General features: G+C 46.3%; 1 protein-coding gene across 2 annotated transcripts in view; it reads left to right on the forward strand.

Moving 5' to 3' along the window:
* Positions 1-23,709, forward strand: part of KLHL21 (kelch like family member 21) — a 55,375-nt gene that overhangs the window by 10,865 nt on the left and 20,801 nt on the right. Inside the window, exon 1 of one of the 2 annotated variants that reach the window (XM_073656530.1) lies at positions 21,104-21,289. The exons of the other annotated variant lie outside the window; for it this stretch is intronic. The gene's annotated coding sequence lies outside the window, so the exon portion shown is untranslated. Of the gene's footprint in view, positions 1-21,103; positions 21,290-23,709 lie in introns of those variants that run through there. 2 annotated transcript variants of the gene reach the window in all.

The raw sequence follows: 23,709 nt of genomic DNA on the forward strand, positions 1-23,709 counted from the left end.
ATGAGGAGGCATATATTTGTTAGTTTGGGTGCAAGCAATGCCTAACTAAAAATTTTTTATTTTTGATAAATATTAAATATTTTTCCCATCTGCCTGAACACTGAGTTCAGTTCTATTGACCATGCTTCTTGAGAAAACCAGATTGGCCTTTCAGGTGCTGGGTAGAGTCGGAGCGGGCTGGAAACTTGTCTGGACGTCTCCCTGCACTCATTAGTTTAAAATGTATGTATCTTGACTGCCCCTAGAGGAAAAGATAAAAACTGCGCATAAAAGCAAGGACATATTCACACCAAGTTGTTTTTTTTTTTCCTTCCACAAAATTTAAACCAAATAAAAAATGAGTGAACATACTCTTCATCTAAGCCAACACTTCCTTATGGTATCAGACTATGGCTGTCAGTTTTGTTCTTCACATTACAGAGAATATGAGAAATTCATTATTAAAAATAAATCAGTCAGTGCTACAGCATTCAAGAAATAGCCGCAGTGTCATCAGCTGTAAAGTGTGCAAGAAGCCAGCAGGAAAGTCTGCCATACAAAGTAAGGCCAGTTTCACACGTCCGTATATTTCCGGTACCGGAGATATCTGTGTCCCCTGTGTCACATCTGTGGCAACCGTGTGCCGCATCAGGAGCACACGTACCGGCGCCTGGGAATCCGTGTACAATTAGCCCTGTTTCCAAGTCCCGGGTGCTGAACGCTGCCCTCATCATGGTTGCTGCGATCAGCACCAGCAGGGACAGTGATGAGGGTAGTAGTGTCTGCTCCCGCAGTGTCCACCTGTAAAAATAATAACTAAAAAATCCTTATACTTACCGGTCCTAAGTGTCCCCCGCTGTAATCCATGCAACCAATCAGCATAGAAGCCGGGGAGAATGAAGTGCTGCAGCGCTTCATTCTCCCCGGCTCCTGGCGGCGACTTTAATGAAAACCTAAAGATCTTCTGCTAAGACCGGATCCTTCTCTTCCCATACATAATCACAAGTTGGAGAAGAGTTGGGGCGCAGTAGACTGTCAGCCGCATTAGACTGTCTATGGGGGCCTTTAAACTAGGAATACTCACAGACTTTTTTGTACTGAGATTTTCCAATTTTAAAGAGAATTTATGCTCAAAAAACGAGCTATTGGTGAAATCAGGTTTTTGTCTAACTTGTATTTAAAAAATATATAAAATTGCAACTTTTTTTTATTAATAAAAGTGAAATCTTGCAGTTTTCACAGTGGCCACTGGGGCTTTTTTTGACTCATACTTTCTGTCCTTTCAGGAGGAGTTTACAGCAGACTCATTATCAGCAGAGGCAGGTAACACCTGTATATACCGCTGATCCTCCAATCACAATAGATGATGTCACCGCTGACCCTGCTACACCTCCCTTCACAAGGATCTTTGCACACACTCATTAGATGCCTCTGTTGGGTCTGCCTATTGATGCTAATGTACATATTAATTTCCTGAAATCTGAAGTATTAGACTAGAATAGCTGCAGTGACCAATGTGAAAATTGCAAGATTTCTCATTTTTTATTTTTAATACAGATCAGGAAAGGAGAAAACTAGTTGCCATTTTTTTTTAAAAATACATTTAACACAAAAACCTGATTTAATCAATATCTAATTTTCTGATGACCCGTACCCTTTCCCATCTCCTAAAGTGATAGCTAGGCCATGCCATTATTACTTTATGATCGGTTGTGATCCGTCCTCTAGGAACCCCATGATGTTGAATATTGCGGGGCAGAGCACTGATGCAGCTCTTTGTCCTCTTCAGTGCAGGGAAATGTAGTGTGGTCCTGTGTAAGCGAGAGAAGCCGCTGCTGCGCATGGAAAACATGCAAATAGGACAGCAGTGCTGCATCCCCCTATAATGACCTGTTGGGGGTTGGCCAGTCCGTGCATTGTGGTCTGATCTTGGGCCGATTTACATGGTCGTCTGATGAGCCCTTATTGTAGGATTGGAAAGGAAAAATCTCTGCAAAAAAAAAAACGAATGTTAGGGGACAACTGTACACCGTAGATATTAGACTGTTCATGGATCTATACGTCAGGCGACCGTACACATGGTGTCTGTGACTGATGGGGTGAGCAATGGAGCCTGAGCGTCCGGTGGTACACCTGCCACAGCCATAAATTGTTCCACCATCACACGTCGCTCATTGCTATTGTGTTGTCACACATCTTGCATTAATCCCTTCCTATATTTCACAACTGTCTCACTCGGGGTGGTCTTATGCAGCAGAAACCGCTTCCTTTTTCCTTACCCGGGATGATGATGTGTTTCCCTTTCAGTAACTGTATATGGCTGCCGCTTCCTGTGCTTCCCACACGTCCCCATGATTGTCACTTCTCACCTTCTGTAGTAGTGCAAGTGGATGACTCAGATCTGGGGAGATTGTGTTTCAGACATGTAAGAATATATTACAGCACACAGGGGGATATATCAAAAGGGCTTCTCCATAGCAACAGCACAACATGGGCTCTACGGACAGGCAATTAAAGGGACATTTCACATACATGCAAAACTCAATATCCTGTGCTGAACGAAGATGCTGTGATATATAGCAGCCCATTTGAGTGATGGCCCATTGACAATTATTGATAGCTTCCACCGAGCTTCCCTCTCAGTATGTAACTCTTCCTGCCAGGAGACCAAATACATAATGTGTCTGTACAAGGGGTGTACATACCAAAAAGGGGGCTCATGCAGCTGCTAAGGGGCTCAATTGATTTGGAGGCCGATCCAGTTGGTCCTATCTCCTTTACTACTTGGCGTGGCAGCCTGGGCAGTTAGCAAACCGGGTGTTGGGAATTGATTTGATCTAAAAGCCACAGCATTTAAAGGGGTTATTCAGGACTATTACATTTTTTTTTTATTATGGGCCTGTAAGGTGGTAGCTGGACAGGTCGTGGATGGGAGGTATGTGTCCCTGAGGTGACAAGCCTTTATGATGTAGGACCTGGAGAAGCAGGCTCCAGCACACACAGGGCTGAGAGGTGTTTAATGTGCCTGGATTATGGGTCCAGGTTTTACGACCAGCTGAAAGAGCTGGGTGGGATCGGCTGCTCTCCTATCTCCAGTCCAGGTCTTGAAATGTCCTGATTTGGGGCAGCTGGGGCTATCTCACTCTGTGTGTTTTCAAGGTGAGGAGACCTTGCATGTGCTGCTCAGACCCTGCTGGAGTAAGAGAAAAACACTTATGGCTGAGCCCATGCTTGATATGGACTGGTTATTTCCAATTTTTGTTCGGTTATACCTTTTGTACCTGGAAGAGGCTGTTTTATTGTTATTCTGAATGGTTTATGGACATTTAATAAACCGCCTGTTTGTTTGAACCGACGAACTGCATTCCTGTGTGTGAACCAGCGTCTACCACAGAGCTGATTCCTTACAGGCCGAAGAACTAAAAGGCAGGTAGTTGCTAACAAAGACATCACACACACTCCTGTCAGTGATTTAGCGGCTTTTACTAAAGGCCCCGTCACACTTAGCGACGCTGCAACGATCCCGACAACGATATGACCTGTCAGGGATCGTTGCTGCGTCGCTATGTGGTCGCTGGTGAGCTGTCAAACAGGCAGGCTCACCAACGATCAGGGCAGCAGCGACATCGTGGAAAGAATCTTTCCACGATGTCCTGCTCCTGGTTACCAGCCTGCTGAAGCAGGAGCAGGCTGGTAACCATGGTAAACATCGGGTTACTAGGGGCACACGCGCACCTAGTAACCCGTTGTTTATCATGGTTACCACTCCGCCACAGTGAGCGGGAGGTTACCACTCACTTTAGCAGGCTCGTAACCATGATAAACAATGGGTTACTAGGTGCGCCTGTGCCCCTAGTAACCCGATGTTTATCATGGTTACCAGCCTGATCGCTGCTCCCGCTGGTCACACACAGCGATGTGTGCTGACCAGCGGGAGGGCAACGACCAAAAAATGGTCCAGGACACTTTGCAGCGATCAGCGACCTCACAGCAGGGGCCTGATCGTTGCAAAGTGTCACACATAGCGAAATCGCTGGTGAGGTCGCTGTTGCGTCACCAAAACCATGACACAGCAGCGATCTCGCTATGTGAGACGGGGGCTTAACGTCACATCGACAGAGCAGCGGCTTCTAATCCGCTCTGCTCTGTTGGTGGGGCGACTGCTGACATCATTCTGATTGATAGCCAGCTCCCCACTGTCTAACTGCGGGAACCAGCTGTCAATCAGCATGATGTCGGCAGTCAAGCCTTGTCGATAGAGCAGCCCGGAAGAAGAAGAGCTGCTCTGATGACGTAGAGGAGCTGAATCGCTGGCAGGAGCGGTCAGTGATCGCTCTGAGCCAGCGCCGGGTAAAACAGGCAGTTAGTTAACTACCTGCCTGTTAGCTTTTAGGCCCAAAGTAAAAAAATATATTCTTTTAAATGATAAAGTATTTTTTTTATTACAGGCTTTCAAAAACCATTACGTATAATGCAAGTGAGCTGTACCAATAACATGTTTTCGAATGCCACCTCATTCTTAATCATAGCTATTGGGGAATTGTCCGACAGATGATGAGAAAATTGGTGGAAAGGAGACAAAAGATGAATTCCTTATTTCCTGGATGGCAAATTTAGTTTCATAAGGGCCTCAGTTTGATCTTGCTATGGAGAACCATTTGCACCGATTAACACTGCGGAATAAAAGACCGTATAGTGCTCTGGCAGTATCATAGAGAATGAATGGTGTGGCAGTCGAGCATGCTCCATTCAAATAGGGATAAAAGTGCCCTGTTTTTGGCAATTGGTAGTAGGCTCAGCAGATGGACACCGATCGATCTAGAAGTTATCGTCGATCATGTGGATAGGTGATAATTTTTTCCTACTGAAATCACCCTTTAAAGTGTACACATTAGCTGAACATTAGCAACCATCTAATGTATATGGCGGGATCATAAATCTTCCAAGATGTCGAGGAAAAGAAGGGTCTATGCCCAATTATTTGGTTCTGGCTGTTTTCACTTCTCCCTCTTGAGAACATATGATCAGAAGTAATAGCTGTTGGCCAAATGAGTCTATGGACACCTTTTAGACTAGATAGGACTTCCTGAGACTGCCTTTGTGCACAAGTGACACTACTCTGTCCTCTTCCTCCTGGACCTGTCCTCTGCTTTTGACGCAGTGGACCATTCCCTCTTACTACAGACTCTCTCATCTCTTGGCATCAAGGACTTGGCCCTATCTTGGATCTCCTCATACATAACAGACCGGACATTCAGGGTCTCCCACTCACACACCACCTCCTCATCTCGCCCCCTATTTGTCGGTGTCCCCCAAGGTTCAGTTCTAGGACCCCTGATCTTCTCCATTTACACCTTTGGCCTCGGACAGCTCATAGAGTTCCATGGCTTTCAGTATCACCTCTATGCTGGTGACACACAGATCTACCTCTTTGGACCTGATATCACCTCCTTACTACCCAGAATCCCACAATGTCTGTCCGCTATTTCATCCTTCTTCTTTTCTGCTAGATTTCTAAAACTTAACATGGACAAAACAGAATTCATCATCTTTCCCCCATCTCACTCAACGCCCCCAACGGACCTATCTCTTAAAGTCAATGACTGCTCACTCTACCCAGTCCCGCAAGCTCGCTGCCTCGAGGTAATCCTGGACTCTGATCTCTCCTTCAAACCACATATCCAAACCCTTTCCACTTCCTGCCGACTCCAACTCAAAAATATTTCCTGGATCCACACATTCCTTACTCAAGAATCTGCAAAAACTCTAGTCCATGCCCTCATCATCTCCCGCCTCGACTACTGCAACCTCCTGCTCTGTGGCCTCCCCTCTAACACTCTCGTACCCCTCCTGTCTATCCTAAACTCTGCTGCCCGACTAATCCACCTGTCCCCCTGTTATTCCCCAGCCTCTCCTCTCTGTCAATCCCTTCACTGGCTCCCCATTACCCAGAGACTACAGTTAAAAACCTTAACCTTGGCATACAAAGCCATCCACAATCTGTCTCCTCCATACATCTGTGACCTGAACGCAACCTCCGATCCTCTCAAGATCTTCTTCTCTACTCCCCTCTTATCTCCTCTTCCAACAATCGCATACAAGATTTCTCCCGTGCGTCCCCCCTACTCTGGAACTCTCTACCCCAACATATCAGGCTCTCGCCTACCGTGGAAACCTTCAAAAGGAACCTGAAGACCCACCTCTTCTGACAAGCGTACAACCTGCAGTAACCACCTCTGCCCTCACCTACTGTATCCTCACCCATCCCTTGTAGACTGTGAGCACTCACGGGCAGGATCCTCGCTCCTCCTGTACCAGTCGGTGACTTGTATTGTTCAAGATTATTATACTTGTTTTTTATTATGTATACCCCTTTTCACATGTAAAGCGCCATGGAATAAATGGCGCTATAATAATAATAACATAGCTTCATGAAATGAGGTCCTGGAGCGACAAACTGCAGCATATACTAAAGAGAAGGCTGCAAGAGGAAAAGTAAACATAGACTTTGCATAGGTGTGTGATACTAAAGGGTCATTCCCAAAATATGAAGCTATCCCCTTCTCTAAGGATAACTTACTGATTGCTGACTGTCTAACCAATGGGACCCCCCCCCAATTATCTCTGAAACCCAAGTCTTGAATGGAGTGGAGGTGCACATGCTCAACCTTTGCTTCATTCTTTGCTTATGGGACAGTCAGAAATAGCAATGCTGCACTCTGCTTTCTTTAGCAATCCCCCAGTGAATGTCGAGCATGCGCACAGAGGTGAGGTCAAGCAGGCGCACCCCACACGTTGCATTCAAAAGTGGGCTCTGCAGAGTCCAGGTCTCAGGTTCCAGGACCCAATGTTTGGGATTCCAGACCACCAGCAGTCAGTAAGTTACACTCTATCAAAAAGATAGAGAGACTTCATATTTTGGGAATAACCCTTTTAAGTAAACCATGAGTATCTAGTTATCTCAGTGGAGATATTCTTTAATTTTTGGTTTGCAGAGATCTTTGGTCTGTATGTGACCCCCATCACTATTAATAAATGTGACTGATGGGATGGTCTTTCTAGGTGAGGGGAGTGTATATTTGTACCTAAATAACTTTTGGTAATATTTTCCCAGATAATGCCGTTTCTTCTGAAGGATATTTGTGAGGGTAAATCAGGACGGTTATATTTGCTCAGTATTAATATCTGACACATTTACATCCTCTTTTCTGTATAATCCCCATTTGTCAGGAGGAGATGGTATAATGTACCTGCCACCTTTTTATGAGGCCATAATGAAAACTACTTTTGTTCCTGTAATAATTCCTGAGCTTTTGTGACGGGAAGCGTCCGCTCTCAGATTTCGCAGAGCGAAAACGTTTTTTAAATACTCTTTATTACACCTGACTTGTATGAAAGGTGGATGAGGAATTTGAGAGTGGAGATAATAATCCAGATAATTTGCCCTGAATCTTCACAGCAGGAAGCTGAAGGGATATGTATAGTACAAATAGTGCTATTATACTGGGAGGACTGAGGGAAAGGAGCCGATCCTATTAGCATGCTATTATAGCCGTATAGAGCGCAATTTGTTACTATTACTACAGTGATATCGGTAGGTAAGATACTATGTCGTGGGAGATACAACCATACTCAAATACACCATATTTCTACACCAACAGATTAGGGGACAAGGGATGAGTGTGAGAGCTTAGTGGTGCGAAGAAGAGGATTGATGGAGTATTGGGGAGCCTGGTAGAAAATAATACACTTCCTATTTATCAGCTAAGCTGCAAACCTTTACAAAGATGGTACATGAAATGTTATTAGACCTTGACAAGGCTTAAAGGGGTTGTCCAGTATAAAAAACTCATTTCTATCTAGCTCTAAGTCAATATAGGGGAGTTTTTGTTCAAAATCCTCATCTCTTGGCCAGAGGGGAGAGCGTCTTGTCCTACAGTACACAGAATTATTGATTTTTAAATGGGAAAGGCGTAAGGCTTAATCCTTTAGCAGAAAATAATGTACATACAGTATACCTCAATGCTGGGGGTCACGGTGTGTGGAGGGGGCTGAGGAACTGAACTCCCTCTACAACCGCTAGATACTGGCTATGTTACATAGCCATCATCTGACTCTTAAAAGCAGCACGCTGCTGTCAACCATTTACATGCCACCATCAATCACTGAGTGGCACTTAAAGGGGTTTCTCCTCTGCTCAGACCTCTTCTTAATCCTCATGTTTCCCTCTTGTATAATAACACATATACTCACCTCTAGTGCTGGCGCTGTTCCAGTGATGTCGGTACTGGCCCCCCGGGGATTGTGTGACATTAGGTCACGCGATCCCTGTTGCCAATCAACGGTGGCTTCTCTCTGCCCTCCTTTGGACATACCACATACATCCGAAGGAAGTGAGAGCTGCTGTTCTCTCACTTCCTCCAGATGTATGTGACACATCCAAAAGAGGGTGAGAGTGAAGTCAGCGCTAATTGGCAGCAGGGATCGCGTGACCTAATGTCACACAATCCCTGGGAGAGCCAGAGCGCCAGCATCGGAGGGGAGTATAAAAGTCATTATTTTATAAGGGGGGGGGGGGGGGACATGAGGATTGAGAGTGGTTGTCTGTGTAGTGGACAACCCCTTTAAATGGAGCAGTTGCTGGTGCGCACATGCACTAATTTGCCCCACCCTGCTACATGATTCTGGGGCACTGCTGGCCCGAGGCCTGCTGAAATTAAAACGCCAGAATTGTGGTGTTTTTTTTGGTCATGGCACAGTCCTAAGAAACATGAAATAGAAAATGTTGCATTTACCCCAATTTGGTATCAATAAAACTATCGTTTGTCACACAAAAAAAGCAAACCCTCACCCAGCATCATTGATGGAAAAATAAAAATGTGACAGACTTCAGAAAATGGGAACACAAACCAAATGTTTTTTTTTACAAACTTGTAAATTTTTTTTTTTTTACCATTTGAAACAGAAAAATACCTACTTAAGTTTGGTATCGCTGTCATCGAACTCACCTGAAGAAGAGTAGTTTTTACTATGCAAACAATACTGTAAAAATAAAACAATTGTGAACTGCAATTTTTCACCATTTCATCACACTTGTTTTTTTTTTCCTGTTTTTTCTGTTCATTACATGGAAAAATTGAATGTTGTAATTCCAGACTACTACTTGTTGTGGGCTAAGGTCATGCAGGTTTGTTTTTTTTTTTTTAGACTATCCTCTCCAAAATCCTCAAAATTTTTTTTAAAAACTTTTCCTATTCATTTCTGTGGGAAATCAACTTTAATGTTCATGAAGATCTTTTTCAGTATTTTTTTTATTTGAAAAGGATTTGAAAAATGCCTGATTTTCCTAGGCAAAACTGCATTAGGAAAAAGCCGGTTGTCTTTTTCCTGCAGCAGCTTCGCTGGTGGTTTTTGCTGTCTTTTTTGTGGCGTCCCTAACCCTATGCTTTCAACCATAAAGAGTGGGTGGCTTCCAAATGAAGCCGTCTGAAGAATGCATGTTACTTTTTTTTAACTGCTTCACAGTTTAAAAACCCTGAAGCTGTTAAAAGAACTAACAAAAGACTGAACATGTGCACAGCAATGTCGTTTTTACATTGCTGTGCATTATGTTTAGTGTCGAGCGAGCATGCTCGACACTGCTCGGTACTCGCCCGAGCATCTCGCTACTCGGAATGTTCGGCGAGCACGAGCATTTCCGGGTTACTCGGGCGGGAGATCGGGTCTCCGCCCTGCACGTTTGGCGCTCTTTACAGAGCCAATGAACATGCAGGGCTTGCCAGCCAGTCAATGTAATGCTGTAGCCATGTTGTTTGTGGGCATTACCGTGATTGGCTGGCCGCACAGCGTCACCTCGAGTATTTAAAGCCGGGCGCCGCCATCTTGGACACAGTCGCTCCGGATCAGACAGTGTAGGGTCAGTGCTGCAGAGCTAGGGAGAGATTTATACTCTGAAATAGTTAGTGTAGGGTCTCTAAAGCCTGCCAAATCAAACAGTCCTTCTCAGGACTAATATCCATCCCAGATATCAGGCAGGCAGGCAGGCCGTATAGGAGACACAGTGGTTATACCAACAAACGCTGCATTACAGTCCTGTGTGCTCCTGTTGGTCAAATTGCTAGACTTAAACCCCCAGGCTCAGGGGCCAGGAAAAATCTTTTTTTTTTCATCTAAATCCTGCATTTTATTTTTCCTCAGTCAGACTGTACAAATACGCGTCTTATTAACCTTTTGGTATTCCCCCCCCCCCCCCCAAAAAAAAAAAATTGAGTGTGTCTGTGACTGTTCAGACACCAATATATCTGTTTTAAAGAGTCTGGTGTAGGTCAGATAACTACAACTGTGGTTTTGCAGTTCCACGGTTCAGATCTCTGTATTATCCACCTTTTTGCCTTTTTTATATAAAAAATAAAAAAATTGATTGTCTCGCTCAGTGTTTAGACACAAATATATCTGTTTAAAAGATTCTGGTGTAGGCCAGAGAAATAGAACTGTGGTTTTCCTCTTCCATGGTTCTAATCTCCTTTTTATTACCCTTTTATCATTGAGAGTGCGAGTCTAAGCTATTTTACTTCATTTACAATGGGCAAGGCGCGTGGCAAGGAACGTGGAACTGGACGTTCTGGTGATGGTGCGTGTAGAGGATGGGGCCGTGGCCAAGGTGAAAATGTGCCACAACCAACAGCACATCTTTTCGCTCCCACTTCTTGACCAAATTACTAGGGAAGCACACTACAACACCAGTATTGCAAACTGATCAGTGTGAACAGGTTATTAATTGGATAGCAGATAATACTTCCAGTTACCTGGGCACCACCACCTCCGGTCTGTCTTCCACACGGTCAAGTTTTAGTAGCCGTGAGTCTCGACCGCATACTCCTCCTCACCCTGATGCTCCTTCCTCCCACCATGCCGAGTGTCGTCAGACAGCAACTGATCCCACAGTTGGACACTCTGAAGAGCTGTTCACTGGTCCATATCCATATTTGTGCCCCTCGCCTGCTCCGCTTGAAGTGGTGGAAGAGGAGATCCCATGTAGCGATGCCCAAATATTTGAACAGCCACGGCCAGAGGAAGTCGACGCTGGCAATTTGTCACAAGAGGTGGACAATGACGAGACACAATTGCCACGTAGTGAGGAGGAGGATCGTGGTGCGCAAGTGGAAGAGGAGGAGGTGGTGGATGATCTAGTAACTGACCCAACGTGGCAGGAGGACACGCAGAGCGAGGCCAGCAGCACACAGGGGGAGGGAGGCAGAGTACCCCAACAGACAGGAAGAAGCAGTGTGGTGGCCGCACACAGAAGGCGGGCAACAGTTCCCATAAACACCAACACGAGGGACGTTGCCAGTACAACGGATAGGTCTTCCAGAGTCTGGAATTTTTTTAAAGACTCTGCTGATAACCCCAGAAAGGCCATTTGTACCACCTGCCATGCCAGCATCAGCAGGGGTGACAAAACTACCAGCCTGACCACCACCAGCATGATCAGGCACATGGCAGCAAAGCACCCGACTTTGTGGGGCGAACCCCAGGGTCCACGACCAGTGTCAGCGGGTGTCACCACTGCTTCTTCTGCTGTTGTGCATGTAATAAAACCCCCTGTTGTGCGTGCAAGGCAATCCCCTGTCCATACTGCATGCAAAGATGCCCCCTCCTCTCAGTCTTCACTTGTTATGGCAGTATCTCAAGAAACGGCATCAAGGTCTACATCCACGTCCCACCGCAGCGTTCAGTTGTCTTATATCCCAGAGCTTTGAACGAAAGCACAAATTCGCAGCCAACGCCCCACAGGCCACAGTCCTAAATTCGCACATTTCACGACTGCTTGCGTTGGAAATGCTGTCTTTTAGGCTGGTGGAGACGGAATCCTTCCGCAACCTTATGGCGGTGGCCGTCCCTCGGTATTCGGTCCCCAGCCGACACTATTTTGCCCGGTGTGCCATCCCCGCACTACACAAGCACGTGTCCCAAAACATCTGCCGTGCCCTCAACAACACAGTTACTGGGAGAGTTCACCTGACAACGGACACGTGGACAAGTGCTTGTGGCCAGGGGCGGTACATCTCCCTGACGGCACAGTCGGTAAACATAGTGGAAGCCGGGATCCAGTCGGACCATGGGACGGAACACATCCTCCCCACACCGAGGATTGCGGGCCCTATGTCAGTCAGAGTTGCCCCCACAGTGTACAGCTCCTGCGCATCATCCTCCTCCTCCTCATGTTCAGCCTCCATCTCAGATATCACCACATCAGTTACAAGCTGGAAGCACTGCAGTACTGCCTCAGCCAAGCGGCAACAGGCTGTGCTGAAACTCATAAGCTTAGGTGATAAACCTCACACTGCTTGTGAGTTGTGGACAGCTGTGAAAGAGCAGGCAGATCTGTGGCTGAGACCGCTGAACTTACATCCAGGCATGGTCGCGTGTGACAATGGCCGTAACCTGGTGGCGGCTCTGAGGCAAGGCGAGATCACACAAGTACCATGCCTGGTTCATGTGCTTAACCTCGTAGTTCAGCGGTTTCTTAAATCGTACCCCGAGTTGCCAGATCTGCTCGTCAAAGTACGCCGCCTGTCAGCTCATTTTCGGAAGTCGGCTACAGCTTCCGCCGCCCTTGCTGTGTTGCAGCAGCGTTTGCAGCTTCCGGCACACCGACTGGTGTGTGATGTCCCCACACGTTGGAACTCTACCCTCCACATGTTGGAAAGGATTTGTGAGCAGAAGAGAGCAGTTGTGGAGTACCAGCTGCAACAAGGCCGTTGATATTCAGTTCAGACTCCACACATAAGACCTCAGGAGTGGACCTGGATGTCTGACATATGTACCATCCTGACAAACTTTGAGGAGTCCACCAAGATGGTGAGTGGCTATGACGCCATCTTTAGCATCAGCATCCCACTTGTCTGTCTTTTGCAACGCTCTCTGCAGAGAATTAAAGAGGAGGCATTGCAGCCAGAGTATGATGAGATAGATCAAGAAGCCGTAATGGGCGATTACACACAGCCCAGCCTCATCTCATCCCAACGTGCATTGGGGGACAATGAGGGAAAGGAGGAGGAGGAAGAACAGGAGCTGGTATCATGCGCTGTAGATGGGAGTACCTGTACAACTGTCATACAGTCGGTTCAGCGTGGGTGCCCTGAGTACAGGGGGGAGGAGGAGGAGAGCATGGTCAGTCGTCATCTTGGTGAGGACACGGAAGTCTTGCCTGTTACCAGTCTGGCACGCATGGCTGACTTTGTTACGCTGCCTTAACCATGACCCTCGCGTTGTCAAAATGTTGGGTGACAGTCATTACTGGTTGGTGACACTTTTAGACCCCCGCTACAAGGAGAACTTTCACTCTCTTATTCCTGAGGTGGAGAGGTCTACAAATATGTGGCAGTACCAGAAGGCCCTTGCTGCAGAACTGTTAAAAAAATTCCCATCTGAACACGCTAGCGGCAGAGGTCACAGTTCGTTGACCAACCAAGGTGTACAGGCGAGAGAGACGCAACTCCAATCCAGCAGAGGCAGGGGAACACTGTCAACATTCTGGGACAGTTTTCTGAGACCCGCCCAGCTTACAGGCCCTGAGGCGCGGGGTACTCTCACAAGAAGTGGAAAGTTTCAAAAGATGGTGAGGGAGTACCTTGCCGACCGTACCAGCGTCCTCCGTGATTCCTCTGTGCCTTTTAATTATTGGGTATCGAAGCTGGACACTTGGAATGAACTCGCTCTGTACGCCTTGGAGGTCCTGGCCTGCCCTGCCGCTAGCGTGTTATCGGAGCAAGTTTTTAGTGCCGCTGGGGGAATTATAACTGATAAGCGCACTCTCCTGTCAACTGACAATGCTGACAAGCTGACCCTTATCAAAATGAACAAGGGCTGGATTGGGCCAGACTTCTCATCACCACCAAATGACAGCAGAGTAACATAAAGTCAAATCCACTGTGTTATTTCGGGAGGTGTATTCCCATGCACCGCTTTACACCCACACATGGGTATACGCGTCCTCATTTCGGCTGTCTTTTGCTCTTCTCCTTATCCTCAGCCTCCACCACCATTATACCATCAGGGGGACCGTGGTCCGTGTTGCCAGAATTGCAAGTTCCTCCGTCCTAATTTTTGGCAGCTTTTGCTTGGAAGGCATAGGCAAAGACTATGGGAGACCCACTCCCCAATAATGGGAATAATGTTTTTAATATGCTGTACTGCATGGCTCTTGTAAGGGGCATTAAAACCGTCTTGTTAAGCTACTGCGACCTCCACCACTTCTCCAAGGGGCATTAAAACCATCTTGTTAAGCTACAGCGACCTCCACGTCTCTTCCAAGGGGCATTAAAACCGTCTTGTTAAGCTATTGCGACCTCCACCACTTTTCCAAGGGGCATTGATATTGTCTTTTTATTCCACTGCGACCTCCACCATTCTTCCAAGGGGCATTAAAACCGTCTTGTTAAACCACTCTGAACGCCACAGCTCTTCCAAGGGGCATTGAAATGTTGTTTTTAATTACCTCTAACCTCCACGACTCTTCCAACGGACATTGCATTTCCTCCTAATTTTAGTCAGCTTTTGCTTTTCAATGCATAGGCGAACACTAAGGGAGACCCACTCCCCAATAATGGGTAGAATGTTTTTAGTATGCTGTAATCCACGTCTGTTTCAAAGGGCATTGCAGTTCCTCATAATTTTTGGAAAGCCTTCCATTCACTCAGGGCCGGCGTCAGCACCCGGCGTACCCGGGCAAGTGCTGGGGCCCTGGAAAATCAGAGGGGCCCACCGCCCAACCACTGTCGGGGCCCACCGCCCACTCACTGTCGGGGCCCACTCACTGTCGGGGCCCTGGTCGCTTCCTCGGCACCTGTTCAGTGACACAGGTGCTGCTTGATTGCCAGCACTTCAGACATGGCCGCGCACAGTGTGCTGTGTCTGCTAGTAATGACACGGCAGGATCGATGGCACTGCACCTTTAATTGTGCTTGTGTGTAGCCCCTGCCGCGTCATTACTAGCAGGCACAGCGCGCGGCCATGTCTGGGGGAGTGCCGGCAATCAAACACCGTCGGAGGTCCTGCACAGATGGAGGGGGAGCGGCCCGGACCCGACCGCAAGTGGGCCCCTCTGATGTTCCAGGGCCATGAAGTCTGTGACACGCCGGGGGCCCTGCACTGCCCCATACCCGAGGAGCTGCTGGACAGGACACTGGACCGGGGACAGGTGAGTGAGGATTCCCCAATCCCCATATTAAAAATATTTGTAATGGGTCTGTGTGAGTGCATGTATGTGAATGTCAGTGTGTGTATATATATTTGTCTGTTTTATATATGTTTTTAAGAATTTGTGTAAAAATGTGTGTATGTCTGTATGTGTACATATCTGTCTATCATGTGTGTATGCGTACCGTGTGTGCGTGCATGTGTCTGCGTACCGTGTGTGCGTGCGCATGTCTGCATATGTGAAGGATGAGGTGGCAGGCTGGGCCCTGTGTACTATATATATATTTCTCTGCCGTATCTGTGCATCATGAATCGTGTATGTGTTAAAGGGGCCCACAGAGACTCTTTCGCCCGGGGCCCAGAAAAACCTGGAGCCGGCCCTGCATTCACTGCTTAGGCCAACAGTGTACAGGAGACCCAGTTGCTATAAATGGAAAAAACGGTTTAGTTAAGGCCCTCTGACCTCCACGTCACTTCCAAGGGGCATTGGAGTGCATCGAAATTTTTGGTAGGCATTGCACTCACTGTATGCCCTATAACTGTGTAGCCGAACCGCTCCTTTTGGTACAGAAACATATCCTACAAGACATGTGTGGTTGACTGGCCTGATATTGATGTGAATAGTCCCTGTTCCTCCTGCTCTTTCTCCTTTGCCACCACTTTATCCGTCATTCATCACCTGAAGCTTTGTTTTAACGGGAGTCATAGAACTGGGATAATAGCAGGAAAACATCCAGCAATCCTCGGAGGAGGTAGGATATGCGCCAAAACGCTGACCACCTCAGGCCTAGCCGCTACTACATACATGCGCTTGCATTCTAAGGAACAGAAAGCTAAGGAGATGGATGGTCTCATGATCATGAATAATTTACTCGTTGTGTAGGAGATCCGACCACTGCTGCTGTCTACCTTCTGAACTTTGTGTTGAAGCCTGATTGACCCACGACCCGCAATCCTCTATGTCTGGAGGACGTGTTGCATCCCAGTGTCCAACTTTGTCCCGGCTTCCACAATATTAACCCAGTGTGAAGGCGTCAGTGAGATGGACCATCCCAGGCCACATTCACTTTTCCACGTGTTTGTGGTTAGGCTGTCCTTCAAATAGGGGCGGCTGGGGACCGAGTATGGATACCCGGCCGCCCCCTGGCGGCTGGGGACCGATCGTGGACACCCGGCCGCCGGGCGGCTGGGGACTGAGTATGGATACCAGGCCGCCAACGCAGCCATGACATGGTGGCCGGCATCTGCCTCCACATGCCTAAAAGGCCCAATTTCAAGTGCAAGCAAGCTACCAGTATGGTGTTGCAGCCTGGGGGTGGGTGGTGGCAGGTTGCACACTTATGCTTGCATTCCAAGAAAACAAAGCATATGCTAACTTCTATCATCATCATCATGCTCCTCACCTTGGCACTCTCAACTCCCCTGATGGAGAAGCCAGGGCCCACCGGAGGAGTCTGGTTCTTTGGTGGGTGCGCCCAATGCTGCCCTAAAGCAGGCCAGGCTAATAAAAGTGTGGGGGAAGTTCCCAGGAGAAATAGGGGCGGCTGGGGACTGTTTATGGACACCCGGCCGCCCCCAGGCGGCTGGGGACCGTATGTGGGCACCCGGCCGCGGTGCCGCTGGGGACCGAGCTTGGACACCCGGGCTGCTGGGGACTGAGTATGGATACCAGGCCGCCGAGGCAGCCATGACATGTTGGCCGGCGTCTGCCTCCACATGCCTAAAAGGCCCAATTTCAAGTGCTGTTCCCATGTCTTTTCAGCACTGTATGCATGTGTCACACAGCACATGGCCAGATAAGGTTGTAAAATGTTAAAATTACATTTCCCGGTGAATGCATTTGTCACGGTTGAAAGCAATACAAAAGTGCAAAAACGCATAAAAAATGCTACTTGTGAACATAGCCCAAGGTGTGGAGGAGTATTTTTGTTTTTGGTTATTTATTTTACCTTCTACACAAGTCTTTACCCTGGAAAGGAAGTTCCTTAACATATTTCACAGGAAAACTGTTTCAGTTTCGTTTTTGAACGTTTTATTGTGAGCCTGTTAAAGTGACTTAATACCTCTGACCATGTTGTTGACAGCAGTGACCTGGGGGTGAGAAATGCTTCCTGGGGCGATCCCCATGCTGTCCCCATGTCTTTTGAGCACTGTCACTATCGTTTAGGGCACTTTTTAGGCTTTCTACAGACTGCCGGGGAAGCCGCCGCAACAATGCTCGGGTCTGCCATAGACTAACATTGGGCTCGTTGCTCGGGTCGAGCACCCGAGTATCACGGCGAGCTTGGCCCGAGCTTCGAGCACCCGAGCATTTTAGTGCTCGATCAACACTAATTATGTTCATTTTTGCGGCTCTTCTTCAGGCGGTTGTTTCCATGTGTTTGATTTTCACAAGTGTCTCGCTTGCATTAGACATCAATGAAAGTTACATGTGACTACAACTTGTGTACTATTGTCTGCAATTTGTTTTTACAGCAAAATCGCAGCGCTAAATTGCTATGCAACTGCGTGACACAGACAAATTGCACAATTGGTTGCTTGTTTTGTCTGAGAATTGCTGTTGTGCCACACGTGATCTGCCTTACTTAAATATATTTTTTTACAATTTTTTTTTCTCCCTTTTTAGCCTTCACTGTTCCAGGACTAAAAAAGGACCTTTCCATGTTCCGTTAGATACTGCCCATTTCACCCCCAGCTGTTCCCAAAACCATAATTTCTTTTCCGTGTCCTCTCTCACTATACCTCCAAGCTTAGTACACCTGGAGGGTACAAAGGGCTTTACAATCTGTCGCTCCCTCTTTCCCCCACGTTCACACTGGGTAACGGCTCCTTCTTCCGGCTGTGAACCATAATTACAGTGTGAATTACTTTGCATTGCTGTAAATGTTCTGTGTGTTCCTGTACTGTTAAATAGACCACAATATTTGTGGAGTCCACATTGGCGCTCACCAATATCTGAATGGACTGCCTTGTTCAGACGTCTCAGCTGCCAGGAACCCCCAAAATATCCTGACCTCTGACAGGAATAAGAAAAAGACTCCAGTGTTTATGCGGTCCTGATATATATAGCTTTACTGTGTGCACGACAGACAATAAACCTAGATTTATTGTTTAGCACAGATATATTCGGCACACAATACCTTAAAATAGACTAGGGGGCAGCATAGAGTCAACGGCCATTCTTATAATTTTGGGACCACCAGTTACTCAAGGGACAGGCATGTCCTTTCACTGCTGACTACAGACTATATAACCACCCACTGCTGTCATACAGTATGACAAACCATGGCTGACATTGAGTCTACCCTGGCTGTCATCTGACAGGTCACAGATGACGAATGCCTTCAAGTGGAAATATAATCTGTTGCTTAAGAGGCCGAGACCCCAGCATGTACTGTCACTGCTACTTTTTATAGTAAGGTGACGCTACTCACACAATTGGTATTTTTCATCAGTTTGATTCTTGTACCTTCTAGGAGTATTTTTTAATGTCTTAGATCCAGGCACCCCTTATTCAAATAAAATACATTCGTACCCCCCCAAGGCTGAGCTGCTTTGTGGTGAACCTCATTAGGGCAGTGCATGAACACCCCTGAGATATAAAGGACCACAGGTAGTGCACTAAGGCTTTAGGGAATATTTAATATAGCAACCCTAAAATTACATCAACCTGCATGACAGTTAAAGGGGTTGTCCAGGCTTTGGGTTCAAGTCTGCAGTCACGCTATGTGACTACAGACTTGTGAATCCTCACAGCGTGCAGTGTGTGCTCTGTCAGGATTCCCAGGTGCCGGGAATGCAAGTATGTAATTTAAATACTTGAGGTCACGTCACATGCCAACTAGACATGCGTGGCCTTGCTTAATACAAATGTATTGAGTGAGGCTGGATACGTCAAGTTGGAATGTGGCTGGAAGTATGAAAATTACATATTTGCTCTCACGCGCCCGCCAACTCCCGGCGAATCCTCACACAGCCCACTGTGAGGATCCACAAGTCTGGAGTCATATAGAATGACTGTAGACTTGAGGTGGACAACCCCAATAAGGTAGGCAAGATATCATCGATCTTTCTCAAATCCTGTCTAGTTATACAGGGACATGGCCTCTGCATCAATATCGTTCTGGACGAAGCTGGGTGACAAGCCTTGTGGTCTGTGAAATGGCAGCCATATAGTTATCACCCTGCTTTCCCCAGAAAATAAAAAATATAACCAAGATCCTTTTATACTGGTTGATATGTCATTAAAAGGAATATATCAGCAGGCTTTGGTGTGTAATCCAAGAGCAACATGATGTGGGGGCAGAGACCATGATTCCAGAGATGTATTACTTACTGGTTTGTGTGTTGCTGTTTAAATAAAATCAGTGTTTAAGCAGCAGATTATCACTACAAGACTAGGTATCTCATGCCTCCTAGTCAACTTCTCTATATAATCCCACTCCTACCACTGATTGACAGCTTTCTGTGTACACTGTGCATAGGCAGAATGCTGCCAATCAGTGGTGTGTGTGTGTGGGGTTATACAAGGCTCCTCAGAGAACTGCTAAATCTGCAGCAGAGAACAGTGATTATAGCAAAATGACACCAAGCAGCCCAGTAAGTGACACATCACTGGAATCCGGTTCTGAGAGCAAAAATACAACTACTATAGTGTGGGTACATAAAAGTTTATATTACCTGGAATTTTTCTCTTAAAACCCCTATTAGGGCATATGATAGTAGGATGCCCACCCTTCCCACGCCATCTTTACGGTTTTCAAAAACCACAATGGCTTCGTACGGAGCAGTATTTAGTTTTTGGGTGAATTTGACCAAACTAGTCCGAAGTTGATCAGGCAGTGAACCATGTAATCAATATATTGTCAGTACAAACAGCATGGGATATAGATCATGAATGTAACGAGCCCTGCTGCCACCACCATCATTTCTGTGTACAGCGTGTGCCCTCGTGTTACAGTTCACATGGGCCCACAGGGCATTGAGTGCAGGGTCAGCCATGTAATGATTGTAGCCTTCAGGCATACAGTGAGGGGCACTTGTATCCTGATATGCCTACAAGAAACAATTATTACGCGTTCTCCACTTCTCGTTAAAGGAGCTGTAAAATTATACATTCTGGTTCCTTTTATGCAGGCATCCAATAGCTTTAAAAAATGGAGATTACTTTCTAGCAATGGAGCAGAATTAGATCAAAAGTGAAATGCCACCTACCCCCTCCCCTCATCATTATACATAGGGATGTATGGTGTATCTGCCAGAATGCTGCCCCCTGCAGGTGATGGCTAGGTGCTGACTAACACTTTCCCCGCATTCCTGGCACAGTCTTCTAGGAGCAGATGGTTATGAGCGCTGTGCGCTCTGGAAATGATGCTGTTAACATTTCCTAATCCCAGCAGACTGAGAAAGCAGATATTCAGGGTGGAGTGCCCATTAGCACATCCTTTTAACTCTTTCCATCTCTGAGTGCTCACCGTTAGGCTCGGTTTAGTATTTTACATCAGTATTTGTAAGCCAAACCCAGGAGAGGGTGAAAAAACGCAGAAGTGGTGACTTGTTTCTATTATACTTTTACTCTGATTGTTCCGCTCCTGGTTTTGGTTTACAAATACTGATGTAAAATACTGAACGTGTGAACGTGGCCTTAGGGTGAATTCACATGCTACAGATTTGTTGTAGAAATTTTTGCAACTAAAAAATCCTGTCCTAATTAGATAATTGGGACAGTTGCAGTCATTTTTGCAAAAAAACCCCATAAAACCTGCTATGCATGAACATACCCATAGAGGGCACAGCGGGTCTGTGCTGTGATAATGGGTTAACAGTATGTTGCCTGTGAGCACAGGGAACAATCTGTGGGGTCTGCTTACAGCCTGGGACACGTTTTTCCTTTTGCTGCGCCCACTGGGCGGACACTTTCATGACAAAGCCACCCTTGTAATGTAATGGGAGCAGCTGCAGTGTGGGGCGGTAGAGCAGAGCAGCAGCCAGTCAGTATCCAGGCGAAGGTTGGCACAGCACACAGCCCTCTCAGTACAGGAGATCAGCGCCACTCCAAAGGTCTGAGTACAGCTGACGCCAGAGCTCTCCCTATATCTAACAGCCACAGGTCAGTATGGGCAGAGATCACACCTTGGCGGCGACTTACTACTGCGAACAATCTACTTATAATCAGCAATTCACATTAAATGGTTAATAACCGATTAGAACTGTCCCACTGGCCGAGTCGTCGGGATCTGTACACCGCACCATTATATACTGCATGATATTTTTTCATACACATATATAATTCCATGAAAAAAAATTCATAGTCTACATATCCCAATGGTTGTGAAACTACAACTCCCAGCATTCCTAGAGAACACATCAGGAAGAATTTCTCATTGTAGATGCGCCACTTTTTTCCCTGTAGATTATTATTTTACTTATTTACTGCCATTAATTCCACAGCGCTTTACAGACCTTATCACTGTCCCCATTGGGGCTTACAATCTAGATTCCCTATCAGGATGTCTTTGGAGTGTGGGAGGAAACCGGAGAACCCGGAGGAAACCCACGCAGACACGGGGAGAACATACAAACTCCTTGCAGATGTTGTCCTTGGTGGGATTTGAACCCAGGACCCCAGTGCCACAAGGCTATAATGCTAACCACTGAGCCACCGTGCTGCTCCGGGAGGCGATTTTCATCGCTTTATAGAATCCTACCAGATTTAGGATTTGTTCAGTATTTTGCATCAATGTTTATAAGCCAAAACCAGGAGTGGAAATTACAGAGGAAAACGATAATTGAAAGAGTGTCACCTGAAAAATACTAATGTGTGATTGAAGTGTTTTGCGCTGTCATTTTTTTTTTTGTTGTTTCAGTGATGTGTATTTTTCCGGCAAAAATATTTCCCCCCCTCATATGTTCAACAGGGGAGCTCAAAAGAATATCAAGTGGGTAAAGACATCATCATTTAGTTCAGTCCATAGTGACTTTGGCGTTGCTTGAGAAGATGCTAATTAGTACCATGTAAATGATATATGACACGAGAGCTGCGGCTGCTGCTTTCTGCTATATTCTCCTTTTTATGACTGCGTTGGTGCTATCAGTTTACAGCTGCAGGATTCGAATCAGGATTTTACATTTTATATTTGTAAGTCAAAACCTGCAGTGGGTCCAGGAAGAGGTGTAAAACTTTGGATTTCACTCCTTTTTTGGCTTCCAAATACTGCGGTGTCTGATAGGTGGGGGTCACAACACTAGGGCTCATATCGGTCTGGCTACAAACTCTGAACAGTTGGGGGGGGGATTAATATGGAAACAGCCGAGCGCTGATTGCTCTTACAGTAAATCCCCAGGCTTTTAATTTAGACAAAGGGTGGTCCTGTGTGTCTGGTCGTTTCTATAAGGCCTCATTCAGACATCCTTTTTTTTCTTCATGTAAAAAAAACAGACCTATTTTCATCAGTATTTTGGATGTGATTTTCATCAGTTTGGTCAGTTTTTACTATCAGTGTTTTCTAATATTCAAAAAAAAAAAGCCAATGCTACACTCGTACATCCATGTGACCCGTTGTACATGTCCGGCACGTAGAATGTGTCAAAATAACCGACATACATGAAATCACTCGGGAAGGGGGTATCAGTCGGGGAGGGGTGCATGGGAGTAAAGTTGTGCCAAATTCTGCAACTTTTTAAAACCGTTGTATGTGATGAATCGATCAAACATCTGGAAAAGCTGCGAGTGATTATTATATCAGTGTGAGGGGGTCCAGCCTTTTATTCTCAGGCTGGGGCTGTTCTATTGTTGTGCCACATTGGCTAGTTATCTTTTTTTTTTTTTAAATTGGCAGCAATACAGATGACACACAAGGGGAAAACCGGACTGTTTTATATGGATGCAAGAATAGATAGGGATGGGTGATTCCAGCCACACGGCACTAGGATGCCATACCGATGCTGCCACCGTTCTGCACAACCCATAGACTTGCATTGAAGTGTTTTTTTTAATTGTTCTTAGGTTGGAAAATAAAAGCAGTGATCTGATTTGGTTGTCATGGGTACTGCCCTCTATTCATCTGTGTACATAACAGATTATTTGTTTATACATGGTATATTGGGGTCATATTTGTGGCATCCCTCCCCCCAACAACCAGTCAGATTCCAGTTTTCATTCTCTCTGGGAGGGATTGTAAATGTAAGCTGATTTGTGATTGGTTGGTGGCTTTGACCCTGATAACTAATCATTTTCTAGCTTTCCTTCTCTCAGAGAAGGGTTGCAAATGTAAGCTGGTTTCTGATTGGTTGTAAGGGAAACACCACCAACCAATCATTTTCTAGCTTTCATTCCCTCAGGGAAGGGTTGCAAATGTGAGATGGATTCTGACTGGTGGCTTTTCCCCTGACAACCAATAATCTTCAGGTTTCATTCTCTCAGTGCAGGGTTCTTTTGTAAGCTGGTTTCTGATTGGTTGCTAGAGGCAAAGCCACCGACCAATTATTTTCTATCTTTCATTATGTCATGGAAGGACTGCAAATGGAAGA

Source organism: Phyllobates terribilis, unplaced genomic scaffold, assembly GCF_046119375.1.
Source record: "Phyllobates terribilis strain yellow unplaced genomic scaffold, ASM4611937v1 Scaffold_12__6_contigs__length_324123572, whole genome shotgun sequence".
NCBI lineage: Eukaryota > Metazoa > Chordata > Amphibia > Anura > Dendrobatidae > Phyllobates > Phyllobates terribilis.